This window comes from Rhinopithecus roxellana, chromosome 21 (assembly GCF_007565055.1).
Source record: "Rhinopithecus roxellana isolate Shanxi Qingling chromosome 21, ASM756505v1, whole genome shotgun sequence".
Lineage (NCBI taxonomy): Eukaryota > Metazoa > Chordata > Mammalia > Primates > Cercopithecidae > Rhinopithecus > Rhinopithecus roxellana.
The window spans coordinates 78,535,939-78,558,615 of record NC_044569.1 but is presented as its reverse complement, the minus strand read 5'-3'; the positions used below and the strand labels follow the sequence as shown (position 1 = coordinate 78,558,615).

At 45.9% G+C, this 22,677-nt stretch overlaps 1 pseudogene across 1 annotated transcript; it reads right to left on the bottom strand.

The window, feature by feature from the left end:
• Positions 1-156: 156 nt before the first annotated feature.
• On the bottom strand, positions 157-22,578 carry LOC104676197 (annotated as a pseudogene). Its single transcript, XR_004055664.1, has 3 exons — positions 22,332-22,578; positions 852-2,048; positions 157-541 (listed from the first exon to the last, which is right to left on the bottom strand). The product of XR_004055664.1 is annotated as a 6-phosphogluconate dehydrogenase, decarboxylating-like (transcript).
• Between the last annotated feature and the right edge of the window lie 99 nt (positions 22,579-22,677).

The window sequence follows — 22,677 nt, the reverse complement described above, 5'->3', positions numbered from 1 at the left end:
ATGTGCCTGTAGTCCTAGCCACTCGGGAGGCTGAGGCAGGAGAATCGCTTGAACCCAGGAGGTGGAGGTTACAGTGAGCCAAGATTGCGCCACTGCACTCCAGCCTGGGTGACAGAGCGAGACTCCGTCTCAAAAAAAAAGAAAGATCTGAACAGAAAATAGGGCAAAGGGGCAGCTGGCAGTGCCATGAGGCACATGGAATGTCCTGGTCTGTGGAATCGTGGAGGATGACAGCAGCAGCATCATCAGGTATTGTATGACAAGGATGACACACTGCCACCGTGGCCTGTCCAGTTGGTGTGGATAAACTGCCCTGGTTTGGCCAAGAGTTCATAGGTGTGAGCCCCGAAGTACTCCCGCTGAGCCTGGATGAGGTTGGCTGGAAGCATCTCGTGTCTGTACCTGTCATAGAAGAAGAGGGCAGTGGTAAAACAGGGCATGGGAATGCCAGCCTGGACCCCAGTGCTGACTGCCCGCCACCAGAAGTCCTGGCAGCTTTCAATAGCTGACTTAAAGTTGTCCAGTAGGAGGTTCTGAAGTTCTGGGTTTTTTTTTGTTGTTGTTGTTGTTGAGACGGAGTCTTGCTCTGTCGCCCAGGCTGGAGTGCAGTGGCCGGATCTCAGCTCACTGCAAGCTCTGCCTCCCGGGTTTACACCATTCTCCTGCCTCAGCCTCCCGAGTAGCTGGGACTACAGGTCCCCGCCACCTCGCCCAGCTAGTTTTTTGTATTTTTTAGTAGAGACGGGGTTTCACCATGTTAGCCAGGATGGTCTCGATCTCCTGACCTCGTGCTCCGCCCGTCTCGGCCTCCCAAAGTGCTGGGATTACAGGCTTGAGCCACCGCGCCCGGCCAAGTTCTGGGTTTTGATCAAACGCATCCTTTATCTTTCCTAGGAATACACTTCTGATGTTGTAGCCCCCTCTCCACATCAGGGCGATGCCACCATAATTGAGGGTCCAGACAAAGTAGGTGGTGCTGCCTTAGCAGCATAAAGCCTTGAGCATAAGAGATGATCTTGGAAGTGTAGAGGGACCTTCTAAATGTCCTCCAGGAATGATTTCTTATCACCATCAAACTGGAACTTTTGGGGACCCTTCAGCTTTTTGCTAGCTTGAATTCTCTCATTCTTCAGAGATGACAGGCACCGAGCAAAGACAGCTTCTCCAATGAGGGTGACGGGTACACTGTACTCCAGGGCGGAGATGGTGGTCCACTTCCCCATGCCCTTCTGCCCCGCACTGTCCCTGATCTTTGGCAGCAAGTGTTTGCCATCAGCATCTTGGAACTTGAGAATATTGGCTGTGATTTCAATCAGGAACGAGTCTAGCTCTGTCTTATTCCAGTCCTCAAAGGCCTGGGCCATCGTGTCCTGCGCCATGCCCAGCATGTCTCTCATCAGGTGGTATGCCTCACAGATCAGCAGCACGTCCCCGTACTCTATCCTGTTGTGCACCATCTTCACGAAGTGGCCTGCTGCCTCATCTCCCACCCAGTCACAGCAGGGCTCTCCAGTTCCTACTTTTGCAGCAATGCCTTGGAAGATGGTCTTGATGTGGGGCCACACTTCTTTGTTCCCTACTGGCATGAGCGATGGGCCATACTGGGCCCCTTCCTCTCCACCACTGACTCCCGCTCCCTTGGCTTTGAGGTCTTGGCACCGTCTTGTGGTGTCCCTATATTCAGAATTTCCTCCATCAATGATAATGTCACCAGTGTCCAACAATGGTACCAGTTTTTTGATGAAATCATCCACAGCTTGCCCGGCCTTCACCAGGAAGATGATCTGCCAGGGCTTCTTCAGCTTGGAGACCATCTCTTTCAGGGACTGGGCACCCACCACTTTGGTTCCCTTTGCTTCACTGGCCAAGAAATCATCCACTTTGGAGACAGTCGTATTAAAAGCACAGACCACAAAACTGTGGTCATTCATGTTCAGAATTAAGTTCTGGTCCATGACTGCCAATCAGATCAGTGCGATGTCAGCTTGGGCCATGGCGGCGGACAGAGCAGAACCGAAGAGCGGCGAGGCACGGAGGACGTGTCTGATCTTTAAAATTGATCATAGGAAGTGCTGTGAAGTTATTTTACCCAAAAAGAAGAACCCTAGGCTGAGTGTGGTGACTCATGCCTGTAATTCCAGCACGATGGGAGGCTATGTGGGAGGAGTGCTTGAGCCTAGAGGTTTGAGACCAGGCCACACAACATAAGGAGACCCTGTCTCTCAAAAAAAAAAAAAAAAAAAAAAAAAAAAGGAAGGAAGGAAGGGAGGGAGGGAGGGAGGAAGGAAAAAAAGATAGACTAGCTGGGTGTGGTGGTGCCTGTGTAGTTCCTGCTACTTGGGAGGGTAAGGTGGATAAGGTGGGAGGATCACTTGAGCCTGGGAGGTTTAAGCGCAATAAGCTGTGATTGTGCCACTGCACTCCAGGCTAGGTGATAGAGCGAGACCCTGTTTCAAAAGAAAAAAAAGAGCCGGGTGCAGTAGCTCACGCCTGTAATCCCAGCACTTTGGGAGGGCAAGGTGGGCGGATCACGAGGTCAGGAGATCGAGACCATCCTGGCTAACACAGTGAAACCCTGTCTCTACTAAAAATACAAAAAATTAGCCAGGCATGGTGGTGGACGCCTGTAGTCCCAGCTACTCGGGAGGCTGAGGCAGGAGAATGGCGTGAACCTGGGAGATTGAGCTTGCAGTGAGCCAAGATCACGCCAATGCACTCCAGCCTGGGCAACAGCGAGACTCCCTCTCAAAAAAAAAAAAAAAAAGAACCCTAGCTCCTGTCATTTCATGTGATAGCATAACTTCTATCTAAATTTAGCTTTTATGTTTTAAGAGTATTGACATTATGAAAAATAGAGAGGCCAGGCACGGAGGCTCACGCTTGTAGTCCTAGCACTTTGGGGGCCAAGGTGGGTCAATGGCTTGAGCCCAGGGGTTCAAGACCAGCCTGGGCAACATGGTGACACCTCGTCTCTACAGAAAATACAAAAATTAGCCAGGCGTGGCAGTGTGTGCCTGTGGTCCCAGCTACTCGGGGGGCTAAGGCAGTAGAATAGATCGAGCCTGAGAGGTGGAGGTTGTAGTTAGCTGAGATCGGGCCGTTGCCCTCCAGCCTGGGTGACAAGAGTGAAACCCTGTCTGAAAAAAAACAAAACAAAGCAAAACCCTGTCTCAAAAAAGAAAAAAATATTTCCATGAAGGAAACCCCAGTTTCAGTGCTGAAAATTTTTAAATATTCAGGAAAGAAATAACATCAATCATATATAAACTCTTTCAGAAATAGAGGAGAAAAGAACAACTCCTCATTAGAGATGGGGTCTCCCTCTGTTGCCCAGACTGGTCTCAAACTCCTAAGCTCGAGTGATCCTCCTGTCTTGGCCTCCCAAAGTGTTGGGATTACAAGAGTGAGCCACTAAGCTCAACCCCAATTTGTCCTTCCTTCCTTCCTTCCTTCCTTCCTTCCTTCCTTCCTTCCTTCCTTCCTTCCTTCCTTCCTTCCTTCCTTCCTTCCTTCCTTCCTTCCTTCCCTCCCTCCCTCCCTCCCTCCCTCCCTCCCTCCCTCCCTCCCTCCCTCCCTCCCTCCCTCCCTCTTTTCTTTTCTTTTTTCTTTTCTTTTCCAGACTGAGTTTTGTTCTTCTTGCCCAGGCTGGAGTGCAATGGCGCAATCTAGGCTCACCACAACCTCTGCCTGGCAGGTTCAAATGATTCTCCTGCCTCGGCCTCTCAAGTAGCTGGGATTACAGGCACCTGCCATCACACCTGGCTAATTTTTTTTTTTTTTTTTTTTTTTTTTTTTTTTTTTTTTTTTTTAGTAGAAATGGGGTTTCACCATGTTGGCCGGGCTGATCTTGAACTCCTGACCTCAAGTGATCCACCTGCCTCGGCCTTTCAAAGTGCTGGGATTACAGTCGTGAGCCACCGCACCCAGCTGTTTTTTGTTTTCTTGAAACAGAATCTCACTCACTTGCCCAAAGTAGGGTGCAGTAGTGTGAACACAGCTCACTGGAGCCTTGACCTTCTGGGCTCAAGCCATCATCCTGCCTCAACCTCCTGAGAAGCTGGGACCACAGACGTGCACTACCAGGACTGGCTAATTTTTAAAAATTTTTTGTAGAGACTAGGTCTTGCCATGTTGCCCAGGCTGGTCTAAAACTCCTGGGCTCAAGCAATTCTTTCGCCTCAGTCTTCCAAAGGGCTAGGATTACACACATGAGCCACTGCACCTGGCTACTCAATTTGTTTTATGTGGCCTTAATAACCACAAACTAGACAAATATATTACAAAATTAAATAAATAAATAATATACTAATATCCCTCATACTCAAAGATTGTTTACAAAATATTAGCAAATTTAATCCAACAACATATTAAAAGAATTATATATGTAAATATATATATACACACACATATATATACACACACACACACATATATATATGAAACCGCCCCCACAGGATTGACAAGAATTGTATGTAGGGTTCTGGACAGATATGTAGTTATAACTGAGTATTAATCAGGCTATACTTTGGCCCACTTCCTTGTTGCTAAAAGTTAGGTAGCACTAGGTACTGACAATTTGTATTCCCATTGTTCCTATAGATAGGATTTCTGAAGTTAGGGTTGTAAGGCTGTTTAAAAATTGATTAGCTTTAACCTGAGGAAGGAAATTTAAAGAAAAAAAGAAAGAAAAATAAATAAATAAAAGAATTAATTTGCATCCCCTTTGTTCCTACAGACAGGTTATCTGACATTGGAATCATAAGACTTTTGTTTAAGAATCACTTGTAGGCTGGGCACAGTGGCTCACGCCTGTAATTCCAGCACTTTGGGAAGCCGAGGCAGGCAGATCATGAGGTCAAGAGATCAAGACCACCCTGACCAACATGGTGAAACCCCATCTCTACTAAATACAAAAATTTAGCAAGGCGTGGTGGCACATGCCTGTAATCCCAGCTACTTGGGAGCCTGAGGCAGGAGAATCGCTTGAACCTGAGAGGCAGAGGTTGTAGTGAGCCGAGATTGTGCCATTGAACTGCAGTCTGGGCAACAAGAGTGAAACTCCATCTCAAAAATAAAAACAGAAACAAAAAAAAAAGTCACTTGCTGAGCACAGTGGCTCAGGCCTGTTATTCCAGCACTTTGGGAGGCCAAGGCAGGTAGATCGCCTGAGGTCAGGAGTTCGAGACCAGCCTGACCAACATGACAAAACCCCCTCTCTACTAAAAATACAAAATTAGCCAGGCATGGTGGCACGCGCCTGTAATCCTGGCTAATTGGGAGGCTGAGGTTTCAGTGAGTCTAGATGGTGCCATTGCACTACAGCCTGGGCAACAAGAGCAAAACTCCGTCTCACAAAAAAAAAAAAGAATCACTTAACACCATGAGCGATGGCTCACTCCCATAAGCCCAGCATTTTGGGAGGCCCAGGCAGGCAGATCACCTGAGGTCAGATCTTGGAGACCAGCCTAGCCAACATGGTGAAATCCTGGTCTCTACTAAAAATACAAAAATTAGCCAGGAGTGATGGCAAACGCCTGTAATCACAGCTTCTCGGCAGGCTGAGGCACCAGAATCCCTTGAACCGGGAGGTGAAGGTTGCAGCGGGCCGAGATTGCACCACTGCACTCCAGCCTGAGTGACAGAGTCAAACTCTGTCTACAAAAAAAAAAAAAAAAAAAAAAAAAAAAAAATAGTTTTTCACAGCCTGACTTCCAGCAACTAGTTTGAAAACTCCCACAGATAAATGTGATCCGCATGAGAATACGTCATTTCCTTGTCCCTTGACTTCATCCTGCATTCCTTTTTCTTTTTTTCTTTTTTTTTTTTTTTGAGACGGAGTCTCGCTCTGTCACCCGGACTGGAGTGCAGTGGCCGGATCTCAGCTCACTGCAAGCTCCGCTTCCCGGGTTTACGCCATTCTCCTGCCTCAGCCTCCCGAGTAGCTGGGACTACAGGCGCCAGCCACCTCGCCTGGCTAGTTTTTTGTATTTTTTAGTAGAGACGGGGTTTCACCGTGTTAGCCAGGATGGTCTTGAACTCCTGACCTCGTGATCCGCCCATCTCGGCCTCCCAAAGTGCTGGGATTACAGGCTTGAGCCACCGCGCCCGGCTGCATTCCTTTTTCTATTGATTAGTTTTTATTTTTGTGGATACATAAGTGTATATATTTATGGGGTACATGAGATGTTTTGATACAGACATGCAATGTGAAATAAGCACATCATGAAGAATGGGGTATCCATTCCCTCAAACAAGCCAATTATACTATTTTATTTATTTATTTAGAGACGAAGTCTCACTCTGTCACCCAGGCTGGAGTGAATTGGCACCATCTTGGCTCACTGCAACCTCAGCCTCGCAGGTTCAAGCAATTCTCCTGCCTCAGGCTCACGAGGCTACACTCTTTAGTTTAAAATGTATGGTTATTGGCTGGTGCGGTGGCTCATGCCCGTAATCCCAGCACTTTGGGAGGCAGAGGCGGGCGGATCACCTGGGGTCAGGAGTTCGAGACCAGCCTGCCCAACATGGAGAAACCCCATCTCCACTAAAAATACAAAAAGTTAGCCGGGCCGGGCGCAGTGGCTCACGCCTGTAATTCCAGCACTTTGGGAGGCTGAGGTGGACAGATCACCTGAGGTCAGGAGTTCGAGACCAGCCTGACCAACATGGAGAAACCCCATCTCTACTAAAAATGCAAAATTAGCTGGGCGTGGTGGTGCATGCTTGTAATCCCAGCTACTCAGGAGGCTGAGACAGAAGAATCGCTTGAACCCAGGAGGTGGAGGTTTCAGTGGGCAGAGATCACGCCATTGCACTACAGCCTGGGCAACAAGAGCGAAACTCCATCTCAAAAAAAAAAAAAAGTAGTGGGAATAATATCTGGTTGGTGTTGATCTCTGGGAAGAAGAAATTTTTTTTTTTTTTTTTTTTTTTAAGAAAAGAATGACAGACTCAGAGCTTCACATGTAAATGAATGTAAGAAATCTAGTCCCAACTTTCTAAGCTTAAAGATAAAGGATGCTAGACTCAGGCCAGGCACAGTGGCTCACGCCTATAATCCTAGCACTTTGGGTGGCCGAGGCAGGCAGATTGCCTGAGCTCAGGAGTTCAAGATCAGCCTGGCCAACATGGTAAAACCTGTCTCTACTAAAAAGACAAAAATTAACCGGGGGGTGGGGGGCGGGGGGCATGCGCCTATAATCCCAGCTATTGGGGAGGCTGAGGCAGGAGAATTGCTTGAACCCAGGAGGTGGAGGTTGCAGTGAGCCGAGATCATGCCATTGTACTCCAGCCTGGGCAACAAAAGCAAAATTCCATCTGGAAAAAAAAAAAAAGTATATTAAACTATATACTGGCATAGCATACACTTGATGGGATTCTTCCAGCTGAGGAGAGAAAGAAACAGTCTCATCTTCAGTACTGGGAAAAGAGGTCCTTAATTGCTTGTACTATTGTTATTAATTTGTCCAGCAAGCTTCCTCTCTTTTAGTGACAGGCCCTGTCCTCTTGGCCTTGAAGGCTGGCACATGACCAAACCTGGCTAATCGCAGCTTCTCACTTTTACTGGACATGATAAATTGTCCAAAAAGCATGTGATGCAAGCAGGGCCCAATGCCAGATGATTCAGAGAAACAGACAAGTAATGTGATATCCTAGACCCCAAGGAAATACCTCTTGCTGGGTACCTCATTCCTAATAATGTGTGGTGACGATCCCTAACTATTATCCCACATTCATTCTTCTCCTTTTCCTTTAGCAACAGAATCCTTGGGCCTGTTTTCCAGCCTATTTTTGAGATAGGTGTGTCCATGAGACTCACTGAAGCCAGTGGGATTGACTGAAGTTATTGAATGGCATTTCTATGATTTGACTTTTTAAAATTAAAAAAAAAATTGTTTTTTGAGACAGAGTCTGGCTCTGTCATCCAGGCTGGAGTGCAGTAGCACAATCTCAGTTCATTGCAACCTCCGCCTCCCGGGTTCAAGCAATTCTCCTTCCTCAGCCTCCCGGGTGCCCGCCACCAAGCCCGGCTAATTTTTTTGTATCTTTTAGTAGAGACGAGGTTTCACCCTGTTGCCCAGGCTGGTTCTGAACTCCTGAGCTCAGGCAATCCTCCCGCCTCGGCCTCCCAAAGTGTTATGATTACAAGTGTGAGCTACCGCGCCCGGCTATGATTTGACTTTAAACCATTAGGCATGTACTTTTTCATTCTCTTTTCCCTATTTCTGCAGGCCAGAAAGCAGATGGGGGCAGTGACTCAGCTTTAATCCTGTAGAAGAGAATAACATCTTAGAAGATGGTAGACCAATAAGCTAGAAAGAAGATCTGTTCCTTATTGATTTTTGTCTCCAACTACTCTAGAAAATCCTTTATGATTATTCCCAAGTCATTACAGTTTTGCAAACAAGAAGTAGGTGCAGAAATAAAGAGAATATTCTACCTCTGTCTTTCCCATCTCTCTTAGGAATGGCCTTGGAGGATATTGACTAAGGGATATCCTCCTAGCAAGCAGGACTGGAGGTAGATGAGTTTGACCACAAGATTCATTCCACTGACTGGAGAATGAATTGTTGCTGTCCTTGTCCAGTGGCCATTGTAAATTCTCTTTCCTTTAAAATATGGTATTAAGATTGTCCTGTATTCTTCCACTGTTGACTGGGGTTGTTTTAATTTATTTTATTTTATTTCTAAGGTCTGGACTGAGATGAAATGGGGTTGTTTTTATTTAAAGTTTAGTCATTTGAAATAGGACCATGAAGACCTGACCAAGAAGAGTACACATCCTCAAGAGATCTCTCGCTTTGGAACTGGGTGTGGTGACTGGATGTGATTTTTTTTTTTTTTTTTTTTTTTTGAGACAGAGTCTCACTCTGTCACCGAGGCTGGAGTGCAATGGCGCGATCTCAGCTCACTGCAACCTCTGCCTTCCGGGTTCAAGTGATTCTCCTGCTTCAGCCTCCTAAGTAGCTGGGATTAACGTCCAGCTAACTTTTGTATTTTTAGTAGAGACGGGGTTTCACCATGTTGGTCAGGCTGGTCTTCAACTCCTGACCTCATGATCCACCTGCCTCGGCTTCCCAAAGTGCTGGGATTACAGTCATGAGCCACCGAGCCTGGCCTAATTTTTGTATTTTTAGGCAGACGGGGTTTCATCATGTCGCTCAGTCTGGTCTCAAACTCCTGACATTGTGATCTGCCAACCTCGGCCTCCCAAAATGCTGGGATTACAGGCATGAGCCACCGAGCCCCGGCTAATTTTTGTATTTTTAGTAGAGATGGGGTTTTACCATGTTGGTCAGTCTGGTCTCAAATTCCTGACCCCGTGATCTGCCTGCCTCGGCCTCCCTAAGTGTTGGGATTACAGGCATGAGCCACTGTGCCTAGCCGGATGTGATTTTTTGCTTGTTTTCCTTTGGATGCAGGATAAGCCTATTTTCAGTTTTAAAGGGGATAATTACTCGTTAGCAGCATTCTTAGAATCATATATATGGGAAGAAGGGTGTGTGGGTATGCTGAGAAGCCAGTGGGTAGTTTGTGGTATATGATGGGTATTGCTTTCGTTTAGCCAGTAAACTTTCCCATTCCCATTTTACTCATCATAGTTTCTATGTCCCTGCCTACAGGAATGAAAATATGACCTATGCCTGGCCAGTAATATCGCCCATTTACCTGGAAATCGATTGGTTCAGGGTGTCGACAAAAAGAGTCAAACCGTGTAAGATATTTGAAGAGATTTATTCTGAGCCAAACATGAGTGACCATGGCCCGTGACACAGCCCTCAGGAAGTCCTGAGAACATGTGCCCAAGGTGGTCAGACGCAGCTTGGTTTTATACGTTTTAGACAGGCATGAGACATCAATCAAATACGTTTAAGAAATACATTGGTTTGGTCCAGAAAGGCAGAACAACTCAAAGCAGGGGGGCTTCCAGGCTATGTGAATTTAAACATTTTCTGGTTGGCAATTGGTTGAGTTTGTCTAAAGACCTGGGATAGCTAGAAAGGGAATGTTTAAGTTAAGATAAAGATTGTGGGGACCAAAGTTCTTTTGAAGTCTTACAGTGGGTGCCATTAGAGACAATAAATGACAAATGTTTCCTATTCAGATTTTAGTTAATCTCTTTAGGATTGGGAGGGTCTGGAAGAAAAAGATCTAGCTATGTTAACAGAGATTATCCCCACCCCCCGTCCCCGCCCCGAGACAGGGTCTCCTCTGTCACCAGGCTGGAGTTCACTGGCGGGATATTGGCTCACTGTAACTTCTGCCTCTTGGGTTCAAGTGATTCTCCCACCTCAGCCTCCCGAGTAGCTGGAACTACAGGCGTGCGCCATCATGCCCAGCTAATTTTTGTATTTTTAGTAGAGATGGGGTTTCACCATTTTGGCCAGGAGTTAATAGAGATTCTTTACAGATGCAAGTTTTCCCCCACAAAAAGCAGCTTTGCAGGGCCATTTCAAAGTATGGCAAAGAAACATGTTTTGGGGTAAAATATTTTGATTTTCTTCTTTGTCTTGTAACGCTATGTCAGAGTCAGGTTGGAAAGTAAATTATGATATATAGGGTTAAATAAAAGCCATCTGATGATAATTTAGGATTTGTAGGGCATGACTCCCAGACTCCTTAGGAATTTGGGCAAGATAAAATCAGAGTTTAGCTCTCAAGAAAGCCTTGTGATACATGCAGGGAAAATCAGAGGACTTCCCTGGGATTGATATATTGATCCTTTCCAGGACCCCTGGAGGTTCACTGAAAATCACTGACATGGGGCAGGTTGATTAAGAGGAGAAAAGGCATACACGTCTATTATTTATTTATTCATTTGAGACAAGGTCTCTCTCTGTTGCCCAGACTGGAGTGAAGTGGCATGAATACGGCTCACTGCAACCTCAACCTCCTGGGTTCAAGCGATTCTGCCACCTCAGCCTCCCAAGTAGCTGGGACGATAGGTGTGCACCACCACACCCAGCTAATTTTTTTTTTTTTTGATAGAGACGGCATCTTGCTATGTTGTCCAGGCTGGTCTTGGACTCCTGGGCTCATGTGAAGCCCTTGCCTCTGTTTCATGTGTCCGTGTGAAGAGATCACCAAACAGGCTTTGTGTGAGCACCATGGCTGTTTATTTCACCTGGGTGCAGGCGGGCTGAGTCCGAAAAGAGAGTCAGCAAAAGTGGTGGGATTATCATGAGTTCTTATAGGTTTTGGGATAGGCGGTGAAGTTAACAGCAATGTTTTGGGGGTGGGGTGGATCTCACAAAGTACATTCCCAAGGGTGGGGAGAATTACAAAGAACCTTCTTAAGGGTGGGGGAGATTATAAAGAACATTGACCAGTTAGGGTGGAGTAGAAACAAATCACAATGGTGGAATGTCATCAGTTAAGGCTATTGTCACTTCTGTGCATCTTCGGTTGCTTCAGGCCATCTGGATGTCTACGTGCAGGTCACTGGGGACATGATGGCTGAGCTTGAGCTCAGAGGCCTGACATTCCTGTCTTCTTATATTAATAAGAAAAATAAAACAAAATAGTGGTAAAGTGTTGGGGTGGTGAAAAGTTTTGGGGGTGGTATGGAGAGATAATGGGCGATGTTTCTCAGGGCTGCTTCGAGTGGGATTAGTGGGGGTGTGGGAACCTACAGTGGGAGAGATTCAACTGAAGAAAGATTTTGGGGTAAGGGGTGATACTGTGGGGTTGTTAGAAGGAGCATTTGTCATATAGAATTATTGGTGATGGCCTGGATGCGGTTTTATATGAATTGAGAAACTAAACGAAAGACACAAGGTCTGAATAAGAGGAGAATAACAGGACTAAGAATTGGGAGTACCCGGGACATCCAATTACAGAGTGTCAAAGGGGGTTCAGCCTAATTATGTGCTTGGTTGGTGAGTTTTTGGGCTCTATCTTTTTTTTTTTTTTGAGAAGGAGTCTTGCTCTGTCGCCCGGGCTGGAGTGCAGTGGCCGGATCTCAGCTCACTACAAGCTCCGCCTCCTGGGTTTACACCATTCTCCTGCCTCAGCCCCCCGAGTAGCTGGGACTACAGACGCCCGCCACCTTGCCTGGCTAGTTTTTTGTATTTTTAGTAGAGACGGGGGTTTCACCGTGTTTGTCAGGATGGTCTCGATCTCCTGACCTTGTGATCCACCCATCTCGGCCTCCCAAAGTACAGGGATTACAGGCTTGAGCCACCGCGCCCGGCCATTGGGCTCTATCCTTGAGTTTCTTTTTTTTTTTTTTTGAGACGGAGTCTCGCTCTGTTGCCCAGGCTGGAGTGCAGTGGCACAATCTTGGCTCACTGCAAGCTCAATCTCCCAGGTTCACGCCATTCTCCTGCCTCAGCCTCCCGAGTAGCTGGGGCTACAGGCGCCTGCCACCATGCCTGGCTAATTTTTTTGTATTTTTAGTAGAGACGGGGTTTCACTGTGTTAGCCAGGATGGTCTCGATCTCCTGACCTCGTGATCCGCCCGCCTCGGCCTCCCAAAGTGCTGGGATTACAGGCGTAAGCCACCGCGCCCGGCCTCCTTGAGTTTCTTTATGTTGTCATATACCAGGCCAGATTGATTTAGGTAAAAACAACATTCTTCATTTAAAAACATACGGAGTCCCCCTACTCCCTTTTTAAAAATTTTTTCTTAGCAGTGAGTAAGTCAGGGCCTCATAGAATTGAGGAAAGAGAAATGCAAAGCCAGCAATTGTTTGTTAAAGAAGAATTAGAAACGGCTAGGAGAGAGTGAGATTGATAGTGTGGTGGAGATAGCTGGGGAGAGGTAGTGGGTGGCATAAGAACGGGAACGAGAATAAGAGTATAAAAGTAGAGAATAGGACTTCATCAGGGTGAAAGTATTGGAGTGTACTTTGTCACTGAAGATCTTCTATCCACTTAAAGAGAGACTTAAGGGTGGCAGTTTGAGGTAAAACCAGGAACCACTAAATACCAAGAGCCTGAGAAACTGCTTGGGTGATTTGACTAATAAAGGCCGGTCCATTATTGGACTGTATAGAGGTGGGAAGGCCAAATTCAGAAATTATGTCTGACAAAAGGGAAGAAATGACCGGGGTGGCCTTTTCAGACCATGTGGGAAAGGCCTCTACCCATCCAGTGAAAGTGTCTACCCAGACATGTTTCCTGACTCGAGGCATGTAAATAAAGTCAATTTGCCAGTCCTGGGCAGGGGCAAATCCCTGAGTTTGAAGTGTAGGGAAGGGAGGGGGCCTGAATAATCCCTGAGGAATAGTAGAATAGCAGATGGAACACTGAGAAGTGAGTTCCTTGAGGACAGATTTCCACAATGGAAAGGAAATGAGAGGTTCTAAGAGGCAGGCTAGCGGCTTGTAACCTACATGGAAGAGGTTACAAAATGACGATAGAATAGAATGGAAGCAGATATTTTCCTTGGTCCAAGAACCATTTGCCTTGTGTGGGAAGAGATAGGTGGAAGTTTCAGCAGGTGAGTAGGTGGGAGGGGCCGGATGAGAAGGAGAAAAACTGCCATGAGGGATAGAAGTTGGAATGCTAGCTGCTTTTTTAGCTACCTTATCAGCATAAGCGTTGTCCTGAGTGATGGGATCTGATGCCTTTTGATGGCCATTGCAGTGTATGACTCCAGCTTCCTTTGGAAGTAAAGAGGACTGGAGAAGAGTTTTTATTAAAGAGGCATTAATGATGGAGGACCCTTGCGTAGTGAGGAAACCTTTCAGCCCATAAAACAGCATGGTGGTGCAGGCTATGGAAGGCATATTTAGAGTCAGTATAAATATTGACGTGTAGTCCTTTTACAAGAGTGAGGACCTGAATTAAGGCCATGAGTTCGGCTTGCTGAGAGGTAGTGGAGGGGGCAGAGCAGTAGTCTCAATGATAGGTATCGAAGATACTATAGCATAGACTGCCTTTGCTGGTGAGTGGTGATTAGGCCTGGTGGGACTGCCATCAATAAACCAAGTGTGATCAGGGTGAGGAACAGGAAAGGAGGAAACATGGGGAAATGGGGTGAATGTCAGGTGGATCAGAGACAGTTATGGGGGATCCGGAATAACGTGGGAGGCCGTACTGAAGTCCAGGCCAGGAACAATGGTAACTGTGGGAGACTCAACAAGGAGTGAGTATAACCGAAGGAGCCGGGGAGCAGAAAGTGTATGTGTCAGGTGTGAGGAAGAAAACAGATTTTGGAAGTTATGAGAACTGTAGAGAGTGAGTTGAGCATAGTTTGTGATTTCGAGGGCCTCTAAAAGTATTAGGGCAGCAGCAGCAGCGACCACACGCAGACAGGAGGGCTAGGCTAAAACAGTAAGGTCAAGTTGTTTGGACAGAAAGGCTACAGGGTGTGGTCCTAGTTCTTGTATAAGAACTCCGATCACACAGCCCTGCACTTTGGCTGTGTGTAATGAAGAGGGTTGGGATGAGTTAGGGAAAGCTAGTGTGGGGGCAACTTCTAGGGCTGTTTTTAAGAAACGGAAAGAGGAGTGGGGAAAGGAGCAACATGGCTGTTTATTTCACCTGGGTGCAGGCGGGCTGAGTCTGAAAAGAGAGTCAGCAAAGGTGGTGGGATTATCAGGAGTTCTTCTAGGTTTTGGGATAGGCGGTGGAGTTCAGAGCAATGTTTTGGGGGCAGGGGGTGGATCTCATCAAGTACATTCTCAAGGGTGGGGAGAATGACAAAGAAACTTCTTAAGGATGGGGGAGATGATAAAGAACGTTGATCAGTTAGGGTGGAGTAGAAACAAATCACAATGGTGGAATGTCATCAGTTAAGGCTATTTTCACTTCTGTGGATCTTCAGTTGCTTCAGGCCATCTGGATGTCTACGTGCAGGTCACTGGGGACATGATGGCTGAGCTTGGGCTCAGAGGCCTGACAGCCTCAGCCTCCCAAAATGCTGGGACTACATGCATGAGTCAATGCCTGGTCACCACACTAATGTATTTAACATGTAGACTTGGGAGCCTTCAGCATGACCACTCAACCCCTCAGTTAGTTACAGAAGCTTATATACTATCTCCTTTTTTTTTCTTTTTAAATAGAGATGGGGTCTGGCTCTGTTGCCCAGGCTGGAGTACAGTAGTAGGATCACTCCTCACTGTAACCTTGAACTCCTGGGCTCAAGTGTTTCTCTTGCCCAAGCCTCCTTAGTAGCTAGGACAACAGGCAAGAATCACCACACATGGCTAATTATATGCCATCTTGAATGGGAGCATTAGATCCTTGCAAAACAGGTTATGGGAGTGAGGACAAGAATTCTGTTGAGGGGCAATAAATGATTACTAGGGAGAAGGGCTGGATCAGGAAACAGAAATTAATGTGTAAAGAGTTCTCTTTGAAGTGCAAATGATCCTTGGAGACAGTCATTATACTTGTTAAAGGGTCTGTTCAGGTGTGGGTACATCTGGGTCTTATTTTCTGCAATAGATGAGATTACGGGGGCAGGGGGAGGAAAAAAATAATAGTTTTCCTTGGTAGGTCTGGATCTTAGGTAAATAAAGAACTTCAACTTCAATGGGGGAGGGTGGGTCAAACAGATCTTGCAGCTTCTTCAGTTCAGCAGGTCAAAACACCTTATTTTGAGATATTGATTTCTGAGGACTAAACTCAGATTTTTTTTTTAATTTTGCCCAAATTCCTATCTGAAGGGTCTGGGGAGTTGTGCCCTACAAATCATAAATTCTCAAAAAATGCGTTTTATTTAACCTTATATATTGTAACTTACTTTCCAGCTTCACTCTGGCATAACATTACGAGACAAAGAAGAAAATCAAAATGTGTTACCCCAAAACGTGTTTCTTTGCCATACTTTGAAACAGCCCTGCAAAGCTGTTAGTTGTGGGAGAAATTTTGCATCTATAAAGAATCTCTGGCCGGGCACAGTGGCTAACACCTGTAATCCCAGCACTTTGGGAGATAAGGCGGGCAGATCACGAGGTCAGGAGATGGAGACCATCCTGGCTAACATGGTGAAACCCCGTCTCTACTAAAAATACAAAAATTAGCTGGGCATGGTGGCCAGCACCTGTAGTCCCAGCTACTCGGGAGGCTGAGGCAGGAGAATCACTTGAACCTGGGAGGCCGAGGTTGCAGTGAATTAAGATTGCGCCACTGCACTCCAGTCTGGGTGACACAGCGAGACTCCATCTTAAAAAAAAAAAAAAAATCTCTACTAGCATAGCTAGTTCTTTCTCTTCCGGACCATCCCAATCCTAAAGAGATTAACAAATATCTGAATAGGAAACATTTGTCATCTACTGTCTCTAAGGGCGGTCACTATAAGACTTAAAAAGAACTTTGACCTCCACAATCTTTATCTTTTTTTTTTTTTGAGACAGGGTCTCGCTCTGTCGCTCAGGCTGGAGTGCAGTGGCACTATCTTGGCTCACTGCAATCTTCACCTACTGGGTTCAAGTGAATATCCTGCTTCAGCCTCCTGAGTGGCTGGGATTACAGGCATATGCCACCTGCTGGCTAATTTTTGTATTTTTAGTAGAGATGGGGTTTCAACATGCTGGCCAGGCTGGTCTCGAACTCCTGACCTGGTGATCCACCCACCTCAGCCTGCCAAAGTGCTGGGATTACAGGCGTGAACCACTGCATCCGGCCATAATTTTTATCTTAACCTGAACATTCCCTTTCTGTTTTTTGCTTTTTGAGATGGAGTCTTGCTGTGTCTCCCAGGGTGGAGTGCAGTGGTGCGATCTCAGCAGATGAATCCCAGTTAGACAAACTCAACCATTTATCAACCAGAAAGTGCTTGGTAACCCAATCCCCTTGCCCGACTTTGAGTTGTCCCATCTTTTGGGATCAAACTGTAGCAGGACAAGCCACAGACAAAACCCCTCAGACACCGAGTTAAAGAAGGAAGGGCTTTATTTGGCCGGGAGCTTCAGCAAGACTCATGTCTCCAAAAACCGAGCTCCCGGAGTGAGCAATACCTGTCCCTTTTAAGGGCTTACAACTCTAAGGTGGTCCTGTGTGAGAGGGTCGTGATCGATTGAGCAAACGGGGTATCTGACTGGGGGCTGTATGCACCAGTAATCAGAATGGAACAGGACAGGACAGGAATTTTCAGAGTGCTTTTCCATACAATGTCTGGAATCTATAGATAACATAACCGGTTAGGTCAGGGGTCGATCTTTAACCAGGCCCAGGGCATGGCACTGGGCTGTCTGCCTGTGCATTTCATTTCTGCCTTTTAGTTTTTACTTCTTCTTTCTTTGGAGGCAGAAATTGGGCATGAGGGGTGGTCTCCTCCCTTAAAACCAGTGTATTTCTTAAATGTATTTGATTGATGTCTCAAGCCTCCTTAAAATGTATAAAACCAAGCTGTGCCCAACCACCTTGGGCACATGTTCTCAGGACCTCATGGTCGCTCATATTTGGCTCAGAATAAATATCTTCAAATATTTTACAGAGTTTGACTCTTTTTGTCGACATTCTGAGCCTCAACAATATGATGTGGGGATGTGGGCAAACCCTATCATGTAGACAGAGGCTTCCTGAAGAAGGAAGCCTAACAGAATTAGAAACTAGAGGTAGAGGGACTTGCTGGTAACAAGTCCTGGCTTTTGATCCTTGAAGCCATTATTTTTGCAGCTCTTCCTTCTTTCCTGTGACCTTTATCCCACCTCTACCTGTAGTTACACGAGCCATTAAATTCTCTAGTTTGCTGAAGCTAGTATAAATTTAATTTGCTTTTTTTGTTTTTGAGATGGAGTCTTGTTATTTTGCCCAGGATGGAGCCATCTTGGCTCACTGCAACCTCCACCTCCCAGGTTCAAGCGATTCTCCTGCCTCGGTCTCCCAAGTAGCTGAGACTACAGGTACATGCCACTATGCCTGGCCAAGTTTTTTATTTTTGGTAGGAACAGGTTTCAGCATGTTGGCCAGGCTGGTCTCAAACTCCTGAGCTCAGATGATTCACCTGCCTCGGCCTCCAAAAGTGCTGGGATTACAGGCATGAGCCACCGTGTGCCTGGCCTAATTTGCTTTGTTTTGACATTGAAAGAATCCTGACTAAAAGGTCTGCTACTATGGTCACAGTAAATATTGTCAACAAAAAAAGTACCAAACTCTTTAAAACATTGAAAGAGGTTTATTCTTTTTTTTTTTTTTTTTTTGAGTCAAACTCTCACTCTGTTGCCCAAACTGGAGTGCAGTGGTGTGATCCTGGCTTACTGCAACCTCAACCTCCCAGGTTCAAGTGATTCTCCTGCCTCAGCCTCCTGAGTAGGGGACTACAGGCATGCACCACCATGCCCGGCTAAATTTTTGATATTTTTAGTACAGACGGGGTTTCACTATGTTGGCTAGGCTGGTCTTGAACTCCTGACCTTGCGATCCACCCACCTCAGCCTCCCAAAGTGCTGGGATTACAGGTGTGAGCCACCATGCCCAGCCCTAAAGAGTTTATTCTAAACAAAATATGAGTGACCAAGGCCTGAGGCACAGTCCCAAGAGGTACTGAGAATATGTGCCCAAGACGGTTGGGTTACAGCTTGGTTTTAATACAATTTAGGGAGACATAAGACATCAATCAGTACATCTGGGGCATACACTGGTTTGGTCTGGGAAGGTGGGACAACTTGAAAAGGGTTTGGGGGAAAGCTTATAGGTAATAGGTGGATTAAAAGATTTCCTGATTGGCAATTGATTGAAAGAGTGAAGTTACTATTTAAAGACCTGGAATAAACATAAAGGAATGCCTGGATTAAGATAAGGGGTGGTAGACACTAAGGTTCTTATTATGTAGATGAAGTCTCCTAGGTGGCCATCCTTAGAGACAATAGATGGCAAATGTTTTCTATTCTGACCTGTAAAAGAGGCTAGACTCTCAGTTAATCTCTTCAGAATTGGGAGGGCCTGGTAGGGGGAAACATCCAGTTATGTTTTAGAGATTCTTTTTTTTTTGAGATGGAGTTTTTTGCTCTTGCCCAGGCTGGAGTGCAATGGCACAATCTTGGCTCACTGCAACCTCTGCCTCCTGGGTTCAAGTGATTCTCCTGCCTCAGCCTCCTGAGTAGCTGGGATTACAGGTGCCTACCACTATGCCCGGCTAAATTTTTAGTAGAGATGGGGTTTCACCATGTTGGCCAGGTTGGTCTCAAACTCCTGACCTCAGGTGATCCACGCGCCTTGGCCTCCCAAAGTGCTGGAATTGCAGGTGTCAGACACTGCACCCACCCAACAGAGATGCTTAACAGATGCAATTACCTCTCTCCCCACAAAATGGCTTTGCAGGGACATTTCAAAATACAGCAAAGAACTATATTTTGAGGTAAAATACTTTGATTTCCTTTGTCATGTGATGTTATGCCAGAGTCCAGTTGGAAAGTAAGCCATTTTATATAAGTTTACATAAAACCCATCTGATAACATTTTTTTTTTTTTTTTTTGAGACGGAGTCTTGTTCTGTCATCCAGGCTGGAGTGCAGTGGCACTATTTTGGCTCACTGCAACCTCCTCCTCCTGGGTTCACGTGATTCTTCTGTCTCAGCCTCCTGAGTAGCTGGGATTACAGGCGCACATCACCACGCCTGGCTAATTTTTTGTGTATTTTTAGTAGAGATGGGTTTCACTATGTTGGCCAGACTGGTCTCGAACTCCTGACCTCGCAATCCACCTGCCTCAGCCTCCCAAACTGCTGGGATTACAGGCGTGAGCCACCGCGCCTGGCCAATTTGATAACATTTTATGGTTTGTAGAGTGTGACTCCACAGGCCACTTAGGAATTCAGGGAAGAGGGGAAAAAAGTCAGAGTTTAGTCCTCAGTATCATCGAGACTTTAAGGTGTTTCCACAGTTCAAACAGTACCTTGCCAAAAGAAAGAAGAGACCAGGATAGATTATGAAAGAAGTAGATTTACACAGTGAAGTTACTCACTGGAAACACTGTGTATGGGTGTGTTATTAGATTGTGAAGTGAGTCTGGGTGCCGTGGCTCATACCAGCAATCCTACCATTTTGGGAGGCTGAGGCAGAAGGATCAACAGAGCCCAGAAATTTGAGGCCAGCCTGGGCAATACAGTGAGCCCTCATCTCTATGTATTAAAAAACAAACAAACAAAAAACCCAAAAAAACCCCTGCAAAGTCAATGCATAAGACAAAAACCCATTTAGGCCCAGCCATAAAAAGGAGAGAAGTAATGATTCACATAACATATTGCTAAGTGTAGTAATATGTGTAGAGGCCAAATATTATATAATTTCACTTATATGAAATGTCCAGAATAGGTAAATCTACACTGACAGAAAGTAGATTAGTGATTGCCAGGGGTTGGAGGGCGTGGCAGGGTGCAGAATGATAAAAGCCTGTACCAGGCTTCTTTTTGGGATGAACATGTTCTGGAATTAGATAGTAGTAATGGTCGCACAACTTTTGGAATAAACTGAAAACCATTGAATTGTACACTTATTTGAAGGGGTAAATTTTATGGCATGTGAATTATATCTCAGAAAAATCTATTTTGGCTAAATTATCATTGAAATTCCTTTTCAAAGAGTCTAATTCAGCTGTTTTTACTTTCAGCATAAAAATAAATGGCCTTTGAAACTTTTTAGAGTACTAGGATAAATAGTATGTTTGCATTTAGGAGTCCTGTTATAAAAAATGTGATCTTACAACTTGAGTCACACTAAATTATATGAGATTCTCACATTATAAAGGGTAAGGAAGTGTATCAGAAGCATTGAAAAGGGATTGTGTGTACCCCTAGGGATTTTTTTTTTTTTTTTGATGCGGAGTCTCGCTCTGTCGCCCAGGCTGGAGTGCAGTGGCCAGCTCTCAGCTCACTGCAAGCTCCGCCTCCCGGGTTTACGCCATTCTCCCGCCTCAGCCTCCCGAGTAGCTGGGACTACAGGCACCCACCACCTCGCCTGGCTAGTTTTTGTATTTTTAGTAGAGACGGGGTTTCACCGTGTTAGCCAGGATGGTCTCGATCTCCTGACCTCGTGATCCGCCCGTCTCGGCCTCCCAAAGTGCTGGGATTACAGGCTTGAGCCACCGCGCCCGGCCCTCCTAGGGATTTTTTTTTTTTTTTTTTTTTTTTTGTGAGGCGGAGACCCCTAGGGATTTAACATAATTTCCAGACATAGTTTCAAGGAAATGAATTTCCAGACCCTTAACTAGCAGATGTTATCTCTTGCAAAAGGAAATTAAATTTTGGGACCCCACACTGATTTAGCCAAAGGGAAAAGTCAAGCTGGGACTGGTCACGCAAATCTGCCTCCCCCTTTTGGTTCCTAAATAAGATGGCTGCAAGATGAAAAGCTACACGTCTCCCACATATTTTGCCCATAAGGAAATCCTTAGTGTGCTGTTAAAACTTCATGGCAATGCAAATTGATAGCTTATCTTTACAGGTGGTCACCCCAGCCCGCCAGACACAAATGCACATCTGATTGTTCCCCTACCCAATTTTGTCTGTTATGAAAAATGCAGATTCCCACATTTTCCCTCTGCCCCTTTTATGTCATCTTATGTAAAAAAGGCAGATTCACTGAGTCAAAGGCAAGAATGACTATTTTCTCCTACCCCCCCGCTTACACGAAAACTGTGTGCTTCTCAATATCCCGCCCATTCCCCTTTAAATTTGGAGCCCTCAAAATCATCTTCGAAGAAAGGCATAGACCTGTTTCCCGGGATCGTCCTTAACTTTGGCAAATAAATCTCCTAAAGTGATGGACACTCTTATAAATTAATCTGTAGCCAACGCATGCCATCGATATGTCCTACTGTGCCTTCCTACCTCCCATTTATCAACTTACATGAGAAGCCTACATCTTACTTGTCATAAATTATTACCATAGTAAAAACCCGAGGGTGTCAAGAAGTCGAAAAATTTGAGACTACTGACGTTGGGGAAGACTCCTTTAATTAAAGCACCATAAAATCATGACAGAATGATACATTTTTCCCTGCCTTATCTTTTTGGCATGTAATACAGAAGGAACTCAAAACAATTGAGTGACACATTAGTAAAATTCTTTTCATTCACTTTTACTTACAAGGCACATACCATTGACATCTCCGCCCCCTCCCCCCTTTAAAACAATGTTTGAAAAGTTAGGAATGAAAGCTGGTTCAGGACAGTACACAGTACATAAAAATACTGGCTTCCCCTACCTCCACCACCAGTAAGTAAAGATCCTAGCAGAGTGCAAAAAGGAAGAGGCTGAGGACGAACCACGCAGACATTTGCAGGCACACCCTTTCCCTGCGACCAACAGAAATGCAGTAGCGCAATTACACTCAAGTGAATTGCAGCACTCAAAACAGCACACATTCTGTTCAATGGTTAAGTCCACATAAAGTGACAGTCCGTTTCTAAAAGCATGGCTGTATTTAAAGGATACATGGTCTGTTCAGGTCCGCTTCAGCGAAACCCCAAGCACTTCCAAGAGATCCACACCCTCTCCCCGAGCAGGTGCAACTCACTGCTCCGCCAGCGAGCGTAGGAAGCAGCGCGACCAACCGCATCGGTTGCCCACAACAGCCAACGAGAGCGCCTTAGGGACGTCAAAAAGGCCGGGCCTGCGTGGAAAACGAGCGTGCGGCTCCATCACTGCGACAGCACCCGTCCTGAGGTTCCGCGGGCCGCTAACAGGTAGCTCTCAGCTCCGCTCTGCTAAGGGCGAGCCTGAGAACCTGGCCTAGAGTTGCCCACCTCCCGCTGCCCCCGGCCCCGCCCACCGCACTTGT